We start from the raw sequence: 21,163 nt of genomic DNA, 5'->3' as shown, positions 1-21,163 counted from the left end.
AACAGGATTGTTGATTATTATTATTATTATAAATTATTATTATTATTATCATCATATAATTACAAAACAGCGTGTTTATGGGAGAAATAACAGTGCATTTGAATGTAACAGCAAAACATAGAAACATGTTCAACCTATAAACAAAAAAAAAGTATATTATCGAGTTTACTTTGTAAAAATTGCAGTTATGAAATAAAACTTCACCCAAGAGAGAACAACCTCATGTCGAATTCAGATAAGGAGTCTAAACCCTTTAGCAAGAAAACAGGTCCACCTGATCTCCATCATAATCACGATAAGCCCGGTTTCCTTTACCTTATTACTGTAATAACTGGAATATGTGTCCATGGCATTGAAGCAGTGCTACATTTTGCTAAAGGTTAAGAGGAAATTGCGCCCATGTGAGTTCCTGGGACTCCCAGAAGCACCGCACAGTCTCCAGGTCTCTCCTGTGCGGGGCTATACTGACACTATTGTTCTGTATCCTATTACAAAAGGTGTTTTTTTGTTTTTGTTTTTTTTAAGGAATAGACATTTGCCAACATACAAAGCGGTATCTAAGGGGCTAATCTGAGCTGGGGAGAGCTAAACACGTCCAAGATCCAGAAGGACAGCAGGGGAGAGGAAATGTAGGAAACATCACAAGAGCCAAGTGACCATGGCAATATTATTAGTATTCACCAGTTTATTGGACACTATGCTCTTTAGTAATGTCTGTTCTTAAAAACATGATCACGTTGTTCATATTTGTTGTTGTTACTATTAATAGTGTTATTGCATACTTCTTTTTCTTATGAATACTGATACCAGTAGTTGTCTTTGCTATTATTATTATTGTTATTATTATTATTATTATTATTATTATTATTATTATTGTTGTTGTTGTATTGCTATTATTATTTTAATTATATTGCTATTATTATTGATAACAACAATAATATAATTCATGATAATATATTCAGCTTTCCAGTTGTTTCACCTACTCCTGTACAACACATAAAAATATCACTTGTGAGCACTTTCCCATGTCTCAGACGGGTCTGTAACCCTGCTTTCCCCATTATCTCTTAGCATACAGTGCTTGCACTGCAGCAAGGGATTCTGAGAAATGACCTGCAATTGAGCACTCACACTGTCACCAACTCCTGTATAACTGAATGACTTCCAGTGTGAGAAGTCCAATGAGCTGATGGTGTCCTGTGGTCAAATTGCTCATTCTTCTTTATTTTACAAGTTGCAGAGAAATCCAAAAAGGGAAATAGAAAAATACAAAGGAGCAGAGAAATGGATTTAAGTTTTTTAAATAAGTGTTTAATGCTTCACCCTTTGAATCTACTGTAATGGCAAGGGGTTCACGTTATAACTTTAGTAAGGTCCAAGTAGCTATAGTCTCAATTGGGGTTGCCTTATATTGGACCAAGATAAAAGTCCTGCATAGATGTTGCATGAATGTGCAATATTTCAGCTGAAGTGTGCATAGCAGGTGAAACATGCCTTTTTTTCACACCAAAAATGTGAAAATCAACAACTCTTTTTGCAAAGCAGTAAAAGTTAATGTACAAGGTCACATTGTCCTTTATAAACTGCTATTTAATATAATTTTCAGTACATTCTGATGAAAAGTGGACAAACTCAAAATTCCACAAAAATTCAGAGCAATGTAAACTTGAAGATATTCACATATATTTTATACATGAACTGTAAGATCTCAAAACAATTTCTTCCCACTTCCCACATAAAGAAGAGCCATTTGTGGTAATGAAAGTTTCAACATTCTATATTATTTTATACGTATAATATACGCATGCAAAGGAGACAAGGAGTTGATTTATCATACTTATCAAAGGAAGCACATCTACAGATTTTATAAGGAAATCACTCCTGATAAAGTGCAGAAGAAAGAAAGGGAGAAAGAGAGAGGGAAAGAAAGAGATAGGGAGAAAGAGAGAGGGAAAGAAAGAGATAGGGGAGAAAACGAGAAAGAGAGAGGGATATAAAGAAGGAAAGAGAGAGAAAGGGAGAAAGAGAGAGGGGCAGAGAAAGAGAGAGAGAGAGAGAGGAGGTGGGGAGAAAGAGAGAGAGAGAAACAAAGAAAGTGAGAGGGATATAAAGAAGGAAAGCAAGAGAAAGGGAGAAAGAGAGAGAGAGGGATAGAGCGAGAAAGGGAGAATGAGAGAGGGGCAGAGAAATAGAGCGAGAAAGGCAGAAAGTCAGGGACAAAATGAAAAAGAGAGAGAAAGGGAGAAAGAGAGAGGGAGAAAAAGAGAACGAGAGAGGGATACAAAGAAGGAAAGAGAGAGAAAGGGAGAGAGAGAGAGAGAGAGAGAGAGAGAGAGAGAGAGAGAGAGAGAGAGAGAGAGAGAGAGAGAGAGAGAGAGAGAGAGAGAAGAGAAATGGAGATGGATATAATAAAGGAAAGAGAGAGAAAGGGAGAAAGAGAGAAGGAGAAAGAGAGATAGGGAGAGGGATATAAAGAAGGAAAGGAGGAAAAGGAGAAAGAGAGAGGGATAGAGATAGAAAGGGAGAGAGGATATAAAGAAGGAAAGAGAGAGAAATGGAGAAAGGGATAGAGAGAGAAAGGGAGAAAGACAGGGCCAAAAAGAAAGAGAGAGCAAAAAGGAGTAAGAGAGAGCCATAAAGAAAGAGAGAGAAAGGGAGAAAGAAAGAGAAAGAGACTTTCAAATGAAGCTCTTCTACAGTTTTTATTATTATTATCGTTTATTTGTGAAGCGCCAACATATTCCGCAGTGTGGTACAACAGGGGTACAGAGTTATGTATATTACAGAAACATGAACAGTTACATACAAGAGAGGACACACACGGACACAGAGGTACAGAGAGGTAGTGAGGGCTCTGCTCACGGGAGCTTACAGCCTGGAGGAAATACCTTCTGATAAAGTGCAGAAGAAGAAAGTAAGAAAGAAAGGTAGAAAGAGAAAGGGGAAGAAAGAACAAACGTAAGAAAGAAATAGAAAATGATGTGACATGATACCCATAGAGGCTGATAGATCAATCTCCATAGATGTAGGTATTGGTGTTAAGGTGAAGCTACAAGGGAACCATTTGTAGTACCGGATGCATCTCCTGATGTCAATATATTAAGATTCTTTCTGTTCACTTGCACAAATACAGGTGATTTCTAGACTTGGTGAATACAGAAATAGGAGAGTTAGGCAGAGGTTACATGACACATTGATGTCAGCAATGTAAACATCTTTCTTCCTTTTTGGGCATTGATAACAACATGCCCTAATTCAACTGAGAAACCTGTGCTAATGTTTTCCAACAAACGTTCTTTATGCTACTGTGTCTGGACCAATCCTATGTGCTGCGTACCGCGCGCTATACTGTACCAATCCTATGTGCTGCGTACTGCGCACTATACTGTACCAATCCTATGTGCTGCGTACTGCGCACTATACTGTACTAATTCTATGTGCTGCGTACCGTGCGCTATACTGTACCAATCCTATGTGCTGCGTACTGCGCACTATACTGTACTAATCCTATGTGCTGCGTACTGCGCACTATACTGTACTAATCCTATGTGCTGCGTACCGTGCGCTATACTGTACCAATCCTATGGGCTGCGTACTGCGCGCTATACTGTAACATTCCTATGTGCTGCGTACCGCGCGCTATACTGTAACATTCCTATGTGCTGCGTACCGCGCGCTATACTGTAACATTCCTATGTGCTGCGTACCGCGCGCTATACTGTAACATTCCTATGTGCTGCGTACCGCGCGCTATACTGTAACATTCCTATGTGCTGCGTACCGCGCGCTATACTGTAACATTCCTATGTGCTGCGTACCGCGCGCTATACTGTAACATTCCTATGTGCTGCGTACCGCGCGCTATACTGTAACAATCCTATGTGCTGCGTACCGCGCGCTATACTGTAACATTCCTATGTGCTGCGTACCGCGCGCTATACTGTAACATTCCTATGTGCTGCGTACCGCGTGCTATACTGTAACATTTCTATGTGCTGCGTACCGCGTGCTATACTGTAACATTCCTATGTGCTGCGTACCGCGCGCTATACTGTAACATTCCTATGTGCTGCGTACCGCGCGCTATACTGTAACATTCCTATGTGCTGCGTACCGCGCGCTATACTGTAACATTCCTATGTGCTGCGTACCGCGCGCTATACTGTAACATTCCTATGTGCTGCGTACCGCGCGCTATACTGTAACATTCCTATGTGCTGCGTACCGCGCGCTATACTGTAACATTCCTATGTGCTGCGTACCGCGCGCTATACTGTAACATTCCTATGTGCTGCGTACCGCGCGCTATACTGTAACATTCCTATGTGCTGCGTACCGCGCGCTATACTGTAACATTCCTATGTGCTGCGTACCGCGCGCTATACTGTAACATTCCTATGTGCTGCGTACCGCGCGCTATACTGTAACAATCCTATGTGCTGCGTACCGCGCGCTATACTGTAACATTCCTATGTGCTGCGTACCGCGCGCTATACTGTAACATTCCTATGTGCTGCGTACCGCGTGCTATACTGTAACATTTCTATGTGCTGCGTACCGCGTGCTATACTGTAACATTCCTATGTGCTGCGTACCGCGCGCTATACTGTAACATTCCTATGTGCTGCGCCCGCGCGCTATACTGTAACATTCCTATGTGCTGCGTACCGCGCGCTATACTGTAACATTCCTATGTGCTGCGTCCCGCGCGCTATACTGTAACATTCCTATGTGCTGCGTACCGCGCGCTATACTGTAACATTCCTATGTGCTGCGTACCGCGTGCTATACTGTAACATTTCTATGTGATGCGTACCGCGTGCTATACTGTAACATTCCTATGTGCTGCGTACCGCGCGCTATACTGTAACATTCCTATGTGCTGCGTACCGCGCGCTATACTGTAACATTCCTATGTGCTGCGCCCGCGCGCTATACTGTAACATTCCAATGTGCTGCGTACCGCGCGCTATACTGTAACATTCCTATGTGCTGCGTACCGCGCGCTGTACTGTAACATTCCTATGTGCTGCGTACCGCGGCCTGTACTGTAACATTCCTATGTGCTGCGTACCGCGCACTATACTGTAACATTCCTATGTGCTGCGTACCGCGCGCTATACTGTAACATTCCTATGTGCTGCGTACCGCGCGCTATACTGTAACATTCCTATGTGCTGCGTACCGCGCGCTATACTGTAACATTCCTATGTGCTGCGTACCGCGCGCTATACTGTAACATTCCTATGTGCTGCGTACCGCGCGCTATACTGTAACATTTCTATGTGCTGCGTACCGCGCGCTATACTGTAACATTCCTATGTGCTGCGTACCGCGCGCTATACTGTAACATTCCTATGTGCTGCGTACCGCGCGCTATACTGTAACATTCCTATGTGCTGCGTACCGCGCGCTATACTGTAACATTTCTATGTGCTGCGTACCGCGCGCTATACTGTAACATTCCTATGTGCTGCGTACCGCGCGCTATACTGTAACATTCCTATGTGCTACGTACCGCGCGCTATACTGTAACATTCCTATGTGCTGCGTACCGCGCGCTATACTGTAACATTCCTATGTGCTGCGTACCGCGCACTATACTGTAACAATCCTATGTGCTGCGTACCGCGCGCTATACTGTAACATTCCTATGTGCTGCGTACCGCGCGCTATACTGTAACAATCCTATGTGCTGCGTACCGCGCGCTATACTGTAACATTCCTATGTGCTGCGTACCGCGCGCTATACTGTAACATTCCTATGTGCTGCGTACCGCGCGCTATACTGTAACATTCCTATGTGCTACGTACCGCACGCTATACTGTAACATTCCTATGTGCTGCGTACCGCACGCTCTACTGTAACATTCCTATGTGCTGCGTACCGCGCGCTATACTGTAACATTCCTATGTGCTGCGTACCGCGCGCTATACTGTAACATTCCTATGTGCTGCGCCCGCGCGCTATACTGTAACATTCCTATGTGCTGCGTACCGCACGCTATACTGTAACATTCCTATGTGCTGCGTACTGCGCGCTATACTGTAACATTCCTATGTGCTGCGCCCGCGCGCTATACTGTAACATTCCTATGTGCTGCGTACCGCGCGCTATACTGTAACATTCCTATGTGCTGCGTACCGCGCGCTATACTGTAACATTCCTATGTGCTGCGTACCGCGCGCTATACTGTAACATTTCTATGTGCTGCGTACCGCGTGCTATACTGTAACATTCCTATGTGCTGCACCCGCGCGCTATACTGTAACATTCCTATGTGCTGCGTACCGCGCGCTATACTGTAACATTCCTATGTGCTGCGTACCGCGCGCTATACTGTAACATTCCTATGTGCTGCGTACCGCGCGCTATACTGTAACATTCCTATGTGCTGCGTACCGCGCGCTGTACTGTAACATTCCAATGTACCGCGCACTATACTGTAACATTCCTATGTGCTGCGTACCGAGCGCTATACTGTAACATTCCTATGTGCTGCGTACCGCGCGCTATACTGTAACATTCCTATGTGCTGCGTACCGCGCGCTATACTGTAACATTCCAACGTGCTGCGTACCGCGCGCTATACTGTAACATTCCTATGTGCTGCGTACCACGCGCTATACTGTAACATTCCTATGTGCTGCGTACCGCGCGCTATACTGTAACATTCCTATGTGCTGCGTACCGCGCGCTATACTGTAACATTCCAATGTACCGCGCACTATACTGTAACATTCCTATGTGCTGCGTACCGCGCGCTATACTGTAACATTCCTATGTGCTGCGTACCGCGCGCTATACTGTAACATTCCTACGTGCTGCGTACCGCGCACTATACTGTAACATTCCTATGTGCTGCGTACCACGCGCTATACTGTAACATTCCTATGTGCTGCGTACCGCGCGCTATACTGTAACATTCCTATGTGCTGCGTACCGCGCGCTATACTGTAACATTCCTATGTGCTGCGTACTGTGCGCTATACTGTAACATTCCAATGTACCGCGTGCTATACTGTAACATTCCTATGTGCTGCGTACCGCACGCTATACTGTAACATTCCTATGTGCTGCGTACCGCGCGCTATACTGTAACATTCCTATGTGCTGCGTACCGCACGCTATACTGTAACATTCCTATGTGCTGCGTACCGCGCGCTATACTGTAACATTCCTATGTGCTGCGTACCGCACGCTATACTGTAACATTCCTATGTGCTGCGTACCGCGCGCTATACTGTAACATTCCAATGTACCGCGCACTATACTGTAACATTCCTATGTGCTGCGTACCGCGCGCTATACTGTAACATTCCTATGTGCTGCGTACCGCGCGCTATACTGTAACATTCCTACGTGCTGCGTACCGCGCACTATACTGTAACATTCCTATGTGCTGCGTACCACGCGCTATACTGTAACATTCCTATGTGCTGCGTACCGCGCGCTATACTGTAACATTCCTATGTGCTGCGTACCGCGCGCTATACTGTAACATTCCTATGTGCTGCGTACTGTGCGCTATACTGTAACATTCCTATGTGCTGCGTACTGTGCGCTATACTGTAACATTCCAATGTACCGCGTGCTATACTGTAACATTCCTATGTGCTACGTACCGCGCGCTCTACTGTAACATTCCTATGTGCTGCGTACCGCGCGCTATACTGTAACATTTCTATGTGCTGCGTACCGCGTGCTATACTGTAACATTCCTATGTGCTGCACCCGCGCGCTATACTGTAACATTCCTATGTGCTGCGTACCGCGCGCTATACTGTAACATTCCTATGTGCTGCGTACCGCGCGCTATACTGTAACATTCCTATGTGCTGCGTACCGCGCGCTATACTGTAACATTCCTATGTGCTGCGTACCGCGCGCTGTACTGTAACATTCCAATGTACCGCGCACTATACTGTAACATTCCTATGTGCTGCGTACCGAGCGCTATACTGTAACATTCCTATGTGCTGCGTACCGCGCGCTATACTGTAACATTCCTATGTGCTGCGTACCGCGCGCTATACTGTAACATTCCTACGTGCTGCGTACCGCGCACTATACTGTAACATTCCTATGTGCTGCGTACCACGCGCTATACTGTAACATTCCTATGTGCTGCGTACCGCGCGCTATACTGTAACATTCCTATGTGCTGCGTACCGCGCGCTATACTGTAACATTCCAATGTACCGCGCACTATACTGTAACATTCCTATGTGCTGCGTACCGCGCGCTATACTGTAACATTCCTATGTGCTGCGTACCGCGCGCTATACTGTAACATTCCTACGTGCTGCGTACCGCGCACTATACTGTAACATTCCTATGTGCTGCGTACCACGCGCTATACTGTAACATTCCTATGTGCTGCGTACCGCGCGCTATACTGTAACATTCCTATGTGCTGCGTACCGCGCGCTATACTGTAACATTCCTATGTGCTGCGTACTGTGCGCTATACTGTAACATTCCAATGTACCGCGTGCTATACTGTAACATTCCTATGTGCTGCGTACCGCACGCTATACTGTAACATTCCTATGTGCTGCGTACCGCGCGCTATACTGTAACATTCCTATGTGCTGCGTACCGCACGCTATACTGTAACATTCCTATGTGCTGCGTACCGCGCGCTATACTGTAACATTCCTATGTGCTGCGTACCGCGCGCTATACTGTAACATTCCTATGTGCTGCGTACCGCGCGCTATACTGTAACATTCCAATGTACCGCGCACTATACTGTAACATTCCTATGTGCTGCGTACCGCGCGCTATACTGTAACATTCCTATGTGCTGCGTACCGCGCGCTATACTGTAACATTCCTACGTGCTGCGTACCGCGCACTATACTGTAACATTCCTATGTGCTGCGTACCACGCGCTATACTGTAACATTCCTATGTGCTGCGTACCGCGCGCTATACTGTAACATTCCTATGTGCTGCGTACCGCGCGCTATACTGTAACATTCCTATGTGCTGCGTACTGTGCGCTATACTGTAACATTCCTATGTGCTGCGTACTGTGCGCTATACTGTAACATTCCAATGTACCGCGTGCTATACTGTAACATTCCTATGTGCTACGTACCGCGCGCTCTACTGTAACATTCCTATGTGCTGCGTACCGCGCGCTATACTGTAACATTCCTATGTGCTGCGTACCGCGCGCTATACTGTAACATTCCTATGTGCTGCGTACCGCACTCTATACTGTAACATTCCTACGTGCTGCGTACCGCACGCTATACTGTAACATTCCTATGTGCTGCGTACCGCGCGCTATACTGTAACATTCCTATGTGCTGCGTACCGCACTCTATACTGTAATTGTGAAGCGCTTTCCGTCCCATTGGGATAAAGACGTTATATGAAATAAAGTTACTATTATTTGTTAATATGTTTGACGCAGAGGCTAAATAATGGAATGGTTTTTCCATCACTCACTCTATTTCCATCATGTATTTATCAACGACTCACAGCTGCAAGATCAGCGCAAAAACAGGGATCAGCAAATTTAAAAAAGGAAGCAGCAACATATTTTTGGAATAACCCTGGTGCTGTTTCATGGATTTTCCTGTTTCATGGACGTGGTACGTTTCCCCAATGTGCTTTTGTTTTTCACCGATCTGTATTTGGGGTTAAACCTCTTGCATTTCAGCTTGAACATCTGTTCAGTGGCCAATAAACTCAGCAAAGCAAACTTGTTGTACTGTCCCGCTGACATTTTAGTGTAAGTAGTTATGACACCGATTTTATGGAAACACACTTCAGATAATCAATTTCCTTTAAAATTCTTTGATGAATTCCCTTACAATGTAGTAGTTGGAGATGTGTCCGCATGTTTATATGCAGTTTTAAAATAATATGGGCACTGGAATTGTTTTTTTTTCTTCTTGTTTTTGATAGGGTCTTGATTTCGTTACCCCACAATTCTCATAAACACAGTATCTTCCGATCTGCCTAATCTGTCCTTCCGCAATAAAGAGGGGGGGCGGGCTGCTGCAGAACTGGGATACAGTGTAGTGCTTAAGATAATTGTGGAGATGTAGCAACCTTAAGAAAGTGCAAATAGTATTTGGCTCTGATGCACTGACACATTTTGTGCGTGCGTTCGCATCAAATGTACAGAAAATACAACTACCACTGGCGAGCACATTCTCAGACAGGCCTGCCTTTTCCTAATTATCTCTTAGCATACAACGCTTCCACTGCTGCCAGGGATTCTGGGTAATGACATGCAAACGAGCCCTCACAATGTGTCAATTTTTCCTTATTGTCTTTTTTAAAGCGACAATCCAAGGCAGCAATTCTTTTTTTTAACATTGTATTGAATCAGGGGGTTTCCGGAGCGAAAGGTTGTTAATTTCAGCTCTGGGGACCTCCTGGTTCTGGAGATACTTAACTCAATAGTAGCTACCGATAGCCTCTGCTAGCAGGGATCATGCAAGCGGGCCAATAGGAAGGCGTGACATCATCCGGTGCAACTTTCTATTGGCTCATGTGACGTGGGAGCTTTACAAAGCAGAGAGATACCGGCACCCCCTTTGGAGATAAAAATCTCTGGAAGCCGGAGATAAAAATTAACGGGGTTCATCTCCTGAGACCCCCTGTTTCAAACCTATGTGTAAAAAAAAACGAACTTTGCAAGAAAAATCAATGGCTTGCATTTCTCCTTTAACATGGACCCCTATGCGCATATGCCTGCCGTATTACACAGCTTGGGTTAAAGAAGTGCAGAGCCAGTAAACCTACTCACCGACAGCTGTTTCACCCTTTAGGGTCTCATCAATGGGAAGCTGGTGAGTGGCTACAACCAGATAAAGAAAGAATCAAATGTAAGAATTTTTTTTCCCTCTACATGTGACGCAAATTATTAGCCAGGAAAGTTTACGCCACTACAGTCTTGGTGAACTTTTTTTTTTTTTCCAACTTATATTTTTTATTTTTCAAAACTGAACATAATAACATAAAAGGGGCAAAGGAAGAAAAAAAAGGGGGGGTGGGAGAGTGGGTACAGAAAATAAAGAGGTTGTGTGAGGGAGGGGTAATAGGGTGACATCCATCATATGCTCCACGCAGGGAGCGTACCTTCAAGAATACTTGTTACATCCTTAACCAAATCTATATCTGCTTAACCGTTAGCGGTCTCCTTATTTCGTAGTTCCGATTGGGTTCTTCCAAATGTATGTCTCCCACGGATCCCATGTTGTCAGGAAGGTATTGTACCTGTCATTGATTAGACTTGTCTTGGTGAACTTTTTGATGCAAATACAAGATAACAAAAAGTGATGCACAGAGATGCAGAATTTAACACACCTCCTTATACTCATGTAACTTCTCGCTAACTCCTCCTATTTACACTCCCCAAATCACCAGAGGGCGCGCATAGCATAAAAACGGATGCAAAGATCTTGACATAGTGACACAGAGACGCAAGATAAAAAAAATGGACTTGTTTGCATCAATTCGGCTCCATTTCTTCTTCCTCGTTTAATACACAACCTTGTGTATATTTGCTAAAGTTAAGTTGATTAAAAACCACAAATTTTAATACTCCCATTTATGGATGTTTTGCGGGACCAAAGAGCTAGTTAAATGAATGGTTAATCTCTCACAATAAACAATAGTTGCCGGATGCTGATAAGAATGACATTTTGGCAGTTTGACCAAAAGCCTAATTTTTAGGAATAATTCTGACTTGTAAGTGAACCGCTTTTGAAGTCTCTGGATAGAGTAAGAATCTTAAAAAAAAACGACTTTGTCTAATTTTCACCTGGAATGAAACCCAAATATGAATACAGGTAGTTCTCGCTATCCAACATTTCACTTTACAATGAATGGCATATCCAACGCTTTAAAATGCAACCCTACGGGCCATTTTTCGACGCCGAAATGCGTTATCGGACGCCTGAATGCATTATCTGACCCTCACCGCCACTGATTAACATGGGACTCACTTTACAACAGTTTCACTATCCAACGCTACTTCCAGATCGGATTCTGTTGGATAACCGAGGACTGTCTGCACATAGGCTCAGCACTAAAAAGAGAAGAAATACATGAAATGTCCGCAGGATTACTTATATCCTGATACAAACACTCCTGGCACAAAGTTTGTCTGAAACCATGGGCCTTTCCAGAGTTTCTTTCACCTTTATAACAAAAAAAAGCAAAGTGCTTCAAGACTTCTACAAAAAAAATGTGGTTTAATTTCACCTGAAAGCAGCTTCTCTGCAATATCTTCAGATAACAAGTATGCCAGTGGGATGAAGGTCTGATTTACAGAAGGTATTTCCTCCACCTTAGGCCGCGCTTATAGTGCCAGCGACGCGACGGCGCCTGAAAGCAAATGCATTGTTGCCTCTGCGTGCGCTTATAATAAGCGCGACAGTGACAAAGCGACGTGAGATTCTAAAGCCGGGAAAATATTTGATTTTTCAGGGGTTGTCGCCTCATGTGACAGCCCCTGAACAAATCAATGCCCGGGTCGCCCACGACACCGCCGCAAAGCGAAATACAACTTTCGCTAGCGGCGACGGCAACGGGTGATGTCACGCATCGCGTCGCCGTTGCGGGCACTATAGGCGCGGCCTTAAGCAAAGGCTGGTTAGAAAACTAAAATACCCCAACAGAGGTAAAAGGTTGCTAGTTGTCTTAAGCCCACCATCAAACTGAGGGAGAGATAGCAAAGGTATTTGTATCTGTGTAAATATCTGAATGGCACTGTTATTCAGTTTTATCTGGAATGTGTCATGTGCCAGGATACATTTTTGATAAAGTGACACCATGGACTTCTCTGTCTTAAAAGTAAAGCTTAATGAGACGTCTCTAAGTGTCAATGAATGGGGGTGACGTTGTCCTCTCTTCCCTATGTGCAAATTGGGATCTGGTTATAAGAGGAGTAACAGGCATTACCCAACATGGATATAACTATGAGATGTACAGATCTACCCAATTTTATTGCAACCTCAAGCGCATTTCGCGGGTGACATAGCGCGGTGACCACACCCCTTTCTCATGCACAGCGATTCAAAACAACGCTTGTTCTTTTGCTGGTCCGATGTAATAACATCTGCTGCATTTGTATTCTGCATTTGGGTCCAGCACATTTTTTTTATTTTGAGTATGTCTAAAATCTTCACCACGTCTGACTTGCCATAAAACCTTCTGACTGACAATCTGCATGAGATACAGTATAAGATATCTAATCAAATTCCTGTATGTGCTGGAAATGCAAGCAAATGTTCTTTAAAGCTGTAGACCAAGCAATATCCTACATGTGTTTTATTTAATAAATCATTTCTGTACTGTGAGAAAATACTTGTAACATTTAGAAAAAAAAGAACTCTGAATGACATTTTTAATGTATTATAATGTAACAAGCATTTTATGTTTCTATAGCAACCATTTACAAAGTCACATCCCCTTCCTCTTCTGAAACAGGCTCTGGCACACCCCTTTTTGAGCCCCCTGCCCTCTGCCTGGCAGTGCACCAATTGTATCTAGTGACTGCCTGGTCACATGATCTTCCCCACAGAACTTTGCATCTTTTGTCCTCTTCTGCTGTACTATACTGACAGCCATTTAGTGAACCCCTGAGCCGAATCTTCACCGATCGATCACAGGAGAATGAATCGATCGGCAACTTAGCTAATTAATTATCGTTGTGTGGATTGTATTGATGCACATATTAAAGGGAAAAATGTCAAATAAAAATGGCAGCTTGAACTGCTTCTTTAGGCCGTGCAACTTTTGTTCAGGCCCTTATACCTTTATAGCACCTCCATATGTGTCTCTTTTTTGCACATAACTTAAATGCAAATATTGATTTTGGACATGCCTCTATTATCACTAAGGCTGCGCTTATAGTGCCGGTGACGGCGACGCGGCTGACAACGTCACCCGTCGCCATTGTGATAGTTGCAATTCAAGTTTAGGCGACGTCGCTGGCTACAAGCCAGTGACGTCATAAAAGGGAGAAGGCAGAGGGACGGAGAAGCTCTCTGGCCACAAGCAGAGACCGTCGCCGGAAAAATCAAATAACAGCGACTACCAGATTTTTGGTAGCGCTGTCGCTTGGTCGCGCCGTCGCATGCACTATAAGCACTGACTACAGCGACAATGCATTTGTTTTGACGCGACGTCGCGTCGCCAACACTATAAGCTCAGCCTTGGACTGAAGTTTCCTCTATTTTTCTGTGATTGTGTCCTTTATATATAGTGTGTTCACAAAAACCGGGACCCCTTTTATTTTTCCTCGTACTGTATCTTGCAGAAAAAATCACTCCATTTTCATGAAAAGGTCAGCAATTCTAGGTCTGTCACAGTTATTACATTTAAGAATGATTTGATAATCTAATAAATATTATTTGTAATTGGTGACGGCGTGCCAATCAAGTGCATAGTTACAAAATGGTGTGTAGCGAAGAAGATAAGTGTGTTATAAAGTGCTTGAGACAGAGCAAGGATTATGGTCCAAAACGCTGACATAAAATGTATCCTGATAAAGCACGGTCGCGAGGAGGACTGAAAAAAACTCTTTCGTAAAACAACGGATCGTTCAGGAGTGGGAGCAGCTGGAACAACACAATATCGATAATGCAATCAGACAGCGGCGTTCTCGTCTTCGGGCGTTTCGGCAGGAGGAAGACAATTTGAACACACACTTTGAACTCAAACTTTATAGTAATCTCAGTGTTTCAGATTAGATTACGACAGTTTAACACATTTAAGAGCGTCAAAGGAAAAACTCCTATTTTTCGTGTAATGAACATGAATTTACCGCAGTGTATCTGGTACTTGTTGACATAATACAGGGACATCAATTTAGTTACCATCAGTTGATTATCTACTTTGTGTTTCTTATATAGTGTTAGTCTACGTAACAGACCTACAATTGTGCACATTTTCATGGGGATTGAGCAAGAAATATTTGAGATATGAGAAAAAACTAAAGGGGGTCCCTTTCTTCCTGAACACGGTGTAGAGAGAAAAAGAGAGACGTTATCCCATTTATGTGCATCAATTACAGGGACCACCCAGGACCAAAGTGATGTTAATTATATGCTTAATGAGGAAAAAGTAGCTGAATAACTACTTTTTAAAAAAGCAAAGTGAAAGTATATTAGGTCAATGTTAAAATGCCTTGGTCCATAGTAATTTTGATTTGTAGTCCAAGTAATTAGAACAGGCTGTAAGGAGGCCTATACAATAGCAATGCATAATAAATATGGACTTTATTCTTTTATGGTAAGACCGGTCATAGAACCTTCTATCTAGAGGCGGATCGCTTTATATTCTCTGTAGTAATTATGATGTCAGGATCAGCTAAGCAACTAAGCGTGGAGGGGAATACGTGTCGGATCATTATTTCACAGGGTGGGTTGGAAATAAAAAGATTTATTTTTATGTTTCACTCACAACTAAAAAATTCGCTTTGCATTGGACTGAAGTTATTCTAAAGAGTTCGCTTCCTGCACATCCCTTAGGTCTGGCTTGGCACCAGCTCGGGTGCCAAAGAAACTCTTGCCTAATGCAGAAGTCCTGACTGAAACTCTGTTACCTTGGTTTCAGACTTCATTACTGAGGGCTGTGTGGCATTAACGTAATCTGCCTTGATACACACAGGGTCGCTGACTAACATGAAAAATTGTTTCGAAAGCCAAAGGTCAAGCAACAGGTTTCCAGTGTGTCCACATTTATAAAACACTATTCCCTTTGATATACGGCTCCATGGCTTTTGAAACTTGCACACATTTTTATAGTCACAGACAAGCTGACGGTGTTACCAGGATAATCAGACGCATGTATCAAGATACAAGTACCAAGATCTAAAGTTACTTTGTGTTACTTGTTGCTGCTGCGGCTGTGTGCATGGTGCATGTTACAAACACATTTGTGGCAAATAGACTAAATATGAAAGTTACACAAGTAAGGTAAGCTTAGCATCTGTGTATCTTGATTTACTGCCCCACTGAACTCATAATAACCGTTGTCATTCAAACATATAGTACAAAAGTACAATTACTTGTATTCACAAATTCTTTTCTAACAGGGTCTATAATAAATCCAATTGCCTTTAAGGGAGCAAAACATTCAATATCCTACGTGTTTTTTTTTTCTTTTTTAAATAAATTAGTTGTGTAGTATTAGATAATACTTACTGCATTTAAAAAGAAAATCCAACTCTTTATGTCATTTTTGAGTTTTAATATGCTGAGCATCCTCTGATTTCTATAGCAGGCTTTAGCCCACCTACCCAGCAGTGCAAGATATTTGTAACACTTTTCTGTTTGTGGTAATTTGTTGCCAATGTTCCCAGGAGACTGTGTCTGGGTTGCAAACTGTAACAATAGACAACGTTACCTTAGTAATATAAGAATACATTGTAGCTGCTGAGTTACACTGACTGAATGGTTGGTTGAAACTGAAAGGCGGCCATTATGTTGAACCCGGGGAAGCAGGATCTTGGGGAGAACAAATCAATCGGCAGCGTAGATAATTCCTTTTAATTAAAGGTAAAAAAAAATCTGCATGCATATGAAAAAACAATAATAATAATTGTTTTCAAGTGCCACAACAAATGCTGTTTTTGGAGTTATTTAGGATAAGTGGTTTTGGATCAAAACTTTCACAGACAATATACTAAATTGATGCCGCCATTGTAATCTTCTCCCCTCCCTTCTTTCTGTAGAAGCACTCCTCCGCCGACTTCTTCATGTAAGCAACGTATAATTGTCCCAGTAATAATGCAGTAATAATGCATCGAGCTCAAAAAAGAGTTTAGACTTAAATTATGGCAAGGTCCTTATTCAACTTGTAACGAACACGCTTTCCCATGCTGGAGGAGAGTATGGTTTCATACATATTGATGGAAGCTGATATTACTTTTCAGCACTGCAACGCGTCTTCACGTTCTGTTCAATGGCGGCCTGAGAGAAAACAAACATTTCGTAGCGCCAGTTTATCAAGATGCTGTACATCACTTTAACTGCCGGAGAGCCTCATGTGTTATTGTGGGATTTAGACACAGAACATAGCCTTAGAGTGCTCCTGGATTATGAACTATATTTGCGATTCTTCTACGTGTAGATCAAATGTCCAAGGAAGTCCTGCCACGAGTAAGCAGAAGATGAAAGGAAGAAGGAGAAGACGGATTTGCTGAACTTGTTGTCTTTATTCACACCGTCAGTCAACATTTCGGCTATCCCATAGCCTTTCTCAAGAACATGGTATGGCTATGGGATAGCTGGGACGTTGACCTATGGTATGAGTAGACACTACTTTGAGTAAATCCACAGTCCCTACTTCTTCTTCTATTTATCATTGTGAGATGTAGACAGTGTTTATATGAGGAGTAATCTGTATATTCATTGGATGTATTAAGTTCTGCGACTTCCACCCATTATTTTCCCTGAGGCAAAATAATGCGCCAGGTCTGAAGTGGGATAAACCTCTCTAACGATTGGTATGAAATATAAGGAACATCAGTAACAAATGTATTACATTTAATGCAATCTCAGGAAGAATTTTGTTAAACTGCAGTTTTTGAGTGGGTGATATATAAACTCCAAGTGTTTCGATACATTGTCCTTAAATTATTAATTTCCAAAAATTGCTATTAATTTCATTTTAAACTTGGATTACCCTCTGCAGATTAAATATTTACTTCAGTTGTGTAACTCTGCTCAAAAGACAAGGCCCAAAACATGTTAAGGAAAAAATACATATTTTAAATAAGTTGTTAATATAAGGGATTCACTAGAAAGATGAAATCACCACTAAGACTTTACTTTAAAGCTGATAATCATAAACATAAATAAGCACTTGTTTGTGAACTCCTAAAAGAGCGTTGTTAATTTAAAATATATATATATATTTTTGACCAGTAAAATTCATTTTTTAATATTTTCATTTGTTTAAACACTTATAATTTTTTGTATGTTTTCCTAGAAAAGCTGTCAGTCACCTATATACTGGACTACTGCTCTGACTTTCTGAAAAATATATCAACATAACCTCTGTAATACTATTTGTAATATGTTTAATAGTATCTCTAATGTAGGCACCTAGGGGCCTATGCAGAGAGCAGCGCTATTTCGAAATTCGCCATTTTTTGGAGAAAATCGCGCAGAAAGCAGCAGAAAATGGCGAGTTCCGAAAAACGCGCCAATTTTTCTTTTCTATTTGTAAAACTCGCCTCGCGGCTGGCGAGAACCTCAATCTCGCCAGTTTTAAAAATATCCTAATGCAGAGAGGCGCGAACGGCATCTAGCGGCTGTTCGCGCCAATAAAATGGCGCGATTGTCTCCGTTGTGCCTCGCCAGAAAAAACTGCCGCTCGCGGCCATTGCAAAGGGAAAAAAAAAGGCGCGAATTTGTTTTAACACATTTCTGAAGCGCGCATCTCGCCAATTTAAACTCGCCACACGCATCCATGTTAAACATAGCAGAATTCGCACTTTTCTGCATATGGAGATTAAAACTCTCCAAAAAAGCTACTTTTTAATAAATTCGCCAATTTTAAAATTCGCTGCTCTCTGCATAGGCCCCTAAGTTCTAAGTTTCAAACAAAATTTGGAACAAATACATACACACACACACACACACACACACACACACACACACACACACACACACACACACACACACACACACACACACACACACACACACACACACACACACACACACACACACACACACACATTTTATATATATATATATATATATAAACATACGATACCGTTCGCACGGCATTCAGCAGACAGCACTCGGGTTAAGATTTGTGGGTCCGAAACATTGGTGATCTGTGTCTTTTCTACAATATATATTCTACAAATCTTAACCTGAGTGCTGTCTGCTGATTCCCATGCGAATGGTATCATATGTTTATCTACTTACTATGGGACATGCACCTACCCTATTGTGGTTCATTGGAGTTCCGACTGTTCATATATATATATATATATATATATACATACACACACCTAGGGGGTTATTTGCTAAAGTCTCCCAGCTTTATAACTCTGAATTGTGCTGGATTTACCAAAAGAAAACCCCCAGGGGATGTTTCACTAAGATCTATGATGGGTTAATGTACCAGATCCAGTGTTGAGTTGAATGAGAGTTAATGTTGGGTTGGGAGCATTAATCCAGAACCTTAATAAATCCCCCCCCCCCCTGTTACTTTCAATGGGATTCCTTTATATTCATTGCAGAAAACGCATCAGGGGGCCCACTTTGTTCGTAATTTTTTTGGCTGTTATGCCTATTAAATAATTATATTTCACCTAATTATTTTGTGTGCGTGTGTGTGTGTCATATGTATACATGCTGTAAAGATATATAGGGGCCTATGCAGAGAGCAGCGAATTTTAAAATTGGCGAATTTATTAAAAAGTAGCTTTTTTGGAGAGTTTTAATCTCCATATGCAGAAAAGTGCGAATTCTGCTATGTTTAACATGGATGCGTGTGGCGAGATTAAATTGGCGAGATGCGCGCTTCAGAAATGTGTTAAAACAAATTCGCGCCTTTTTTTTCCCCTTTGCAATGGCCGCGAGCGGCAGTTTTTTTTGGCGAGGCAAAACGGAGACAATCGCGCCATTTTATTGGCGCGAACAGCCGCTAGATGCCGTTCGCGCCTCTCTGCATACGGATATTTTTAAAACTGGCGAGATTGAGGTTCTCGCCAGCCGCGAGGCGAGTTTTACAAATAGAAAAGAAAAATTGGCGCGTTTTTCGGAACTCGCCATTTTCTGCTGCTTTCTGCGCGATTTTCTCCAAAAAATGGCGAATTTCGAAATAGCGCTGCTCTCTGCATAGGCCCCATAGTTTACAGCAGCGGTGCGCAAAGTGTGGACGCGTGATTTGCATTAATGACAGGGAGGGGGGTGGGGGGGGCTGGCTGCAAGGCCTCTGTAAACCTTACTTACCTTGATTCAGACAGTCCTGGTGACGCGTCGCCATGGCAACGCGACACCATCATGTGATGTCACGTTGCCATGACAACGAGGCGTCATAACGCCAGGACATCTGAATCAAGGTAAGGGGGGGGGGGGGCGCGAGGAGAGGGGGGAAACCAGCATTGGGGCGCAGGGGGGAAAGATTGCGCTCCCCTGGTTTACAGAAACTGTTTTAATCTGTCGACTAAATGCCCAGGACCATGGGGGCTTATTCTATATCCGCCGAAGCAGCCATTCTTGGTCAACATTGCAGCTTAAAACGGCCCAATGTGCCACCTTGTCTCAGACTCTTATTAACACGGATTCAGCACATGCCTATGACATGCATGGCAGAGCCTCCGTCACCTTTTGTCACTGTCACTGATAATGTGCCTCACTGCTCATGTTACTATGAACCGAAACCCCTGGATTATGTGGAATCGGCTCATTTTGCATCTAAAGCCCTCTCCTGCTTTTTGCCGCTCACTTACTCCTCCTCACCTCGGGAACGGCCTTCCTCTCAATCTGCAAATACATCAAAAAGGGGAATCATTCACAAAGCACCATTAAAACAAAATTGCAAATACGTTCTGAAATCTGAAAAGTTCATTTACAATCAATTTCACTATTCCCAGATACTGTATATACTGTATTTTTTGGTGCATCAACATTTCTGTGCTAAAAAGTAATAACAATACCAATCTTTAAATCGTTTCCATCGTATGCATGAAGACATCATAGATATGATGCATCATTTTTGTTTCTAAATATTTTTGACGCACTGCGCCATTTTAAATACCCGAGAGTACAATTTAAATTAAAACAGAATTATGTTTATTTTTGAATCTATAGTTAACATTGGTAAAAATAAAAGAATAGTGCAATATTATTTATAATAGCTATATTGGGAAAATAATACATTTTGCTAACCTATATAATGAAAGATCCGTGCTGCATCAATATCATTTTTAGCAATTTATTCTGCGCTATTAAAAGACTTTAGGGTTAACGCCAAATTGAACTTGGTGGATGCTTTTGATGCACAATCTCCTTTTTTGTCACACAGAAACATTCTTAGTGCTGTATATACTATTAATTCCTCTCTACCCTACTGCAGTCCAGTTCTGTGCACCCCAAAAAATGAAAACTCCCTTTTTTATACTGACAGTGACATTTCAGGTTAGGAACACAAGGGTAATTT

The 21,163-nt window shown here is 42.5% G+C and overlaps 1 protein-coding gene across 4 annotated transcripts in view; it reads left to right on the top strand.

Moving 5' to 3' along the window:
- SIM2 (SIM bHLH transcription factor 2) overlaps window positions 1–21,163 on the top strand; it is a 97,110-nt gene that overhangs the window by 12,874 nt on the left and 63,073 nt on the right. The gene's annotated exons all lie outside the window — the stretch shown is intronic.

This window comes from Ascaphus truei, chromosome 3, assembly GCF_040206685.1.
Source record: "Ascaphus truei isolate aAscTru1 chromosome 3, aAscTru1.hap1, whole genome shotgun sequence".
Taxonomy (NCBI): Eukaryota; Metazoa; Chordata; class Amphibia; order Anura; family Ascaphidae; genus Ascaphus; species Ascaphus truei.
The sequence above is the reverse complement of the archived record's forward strand: the minus strand, read 5'-3'. Positions and strand labels throughout refer to the sequence as shown.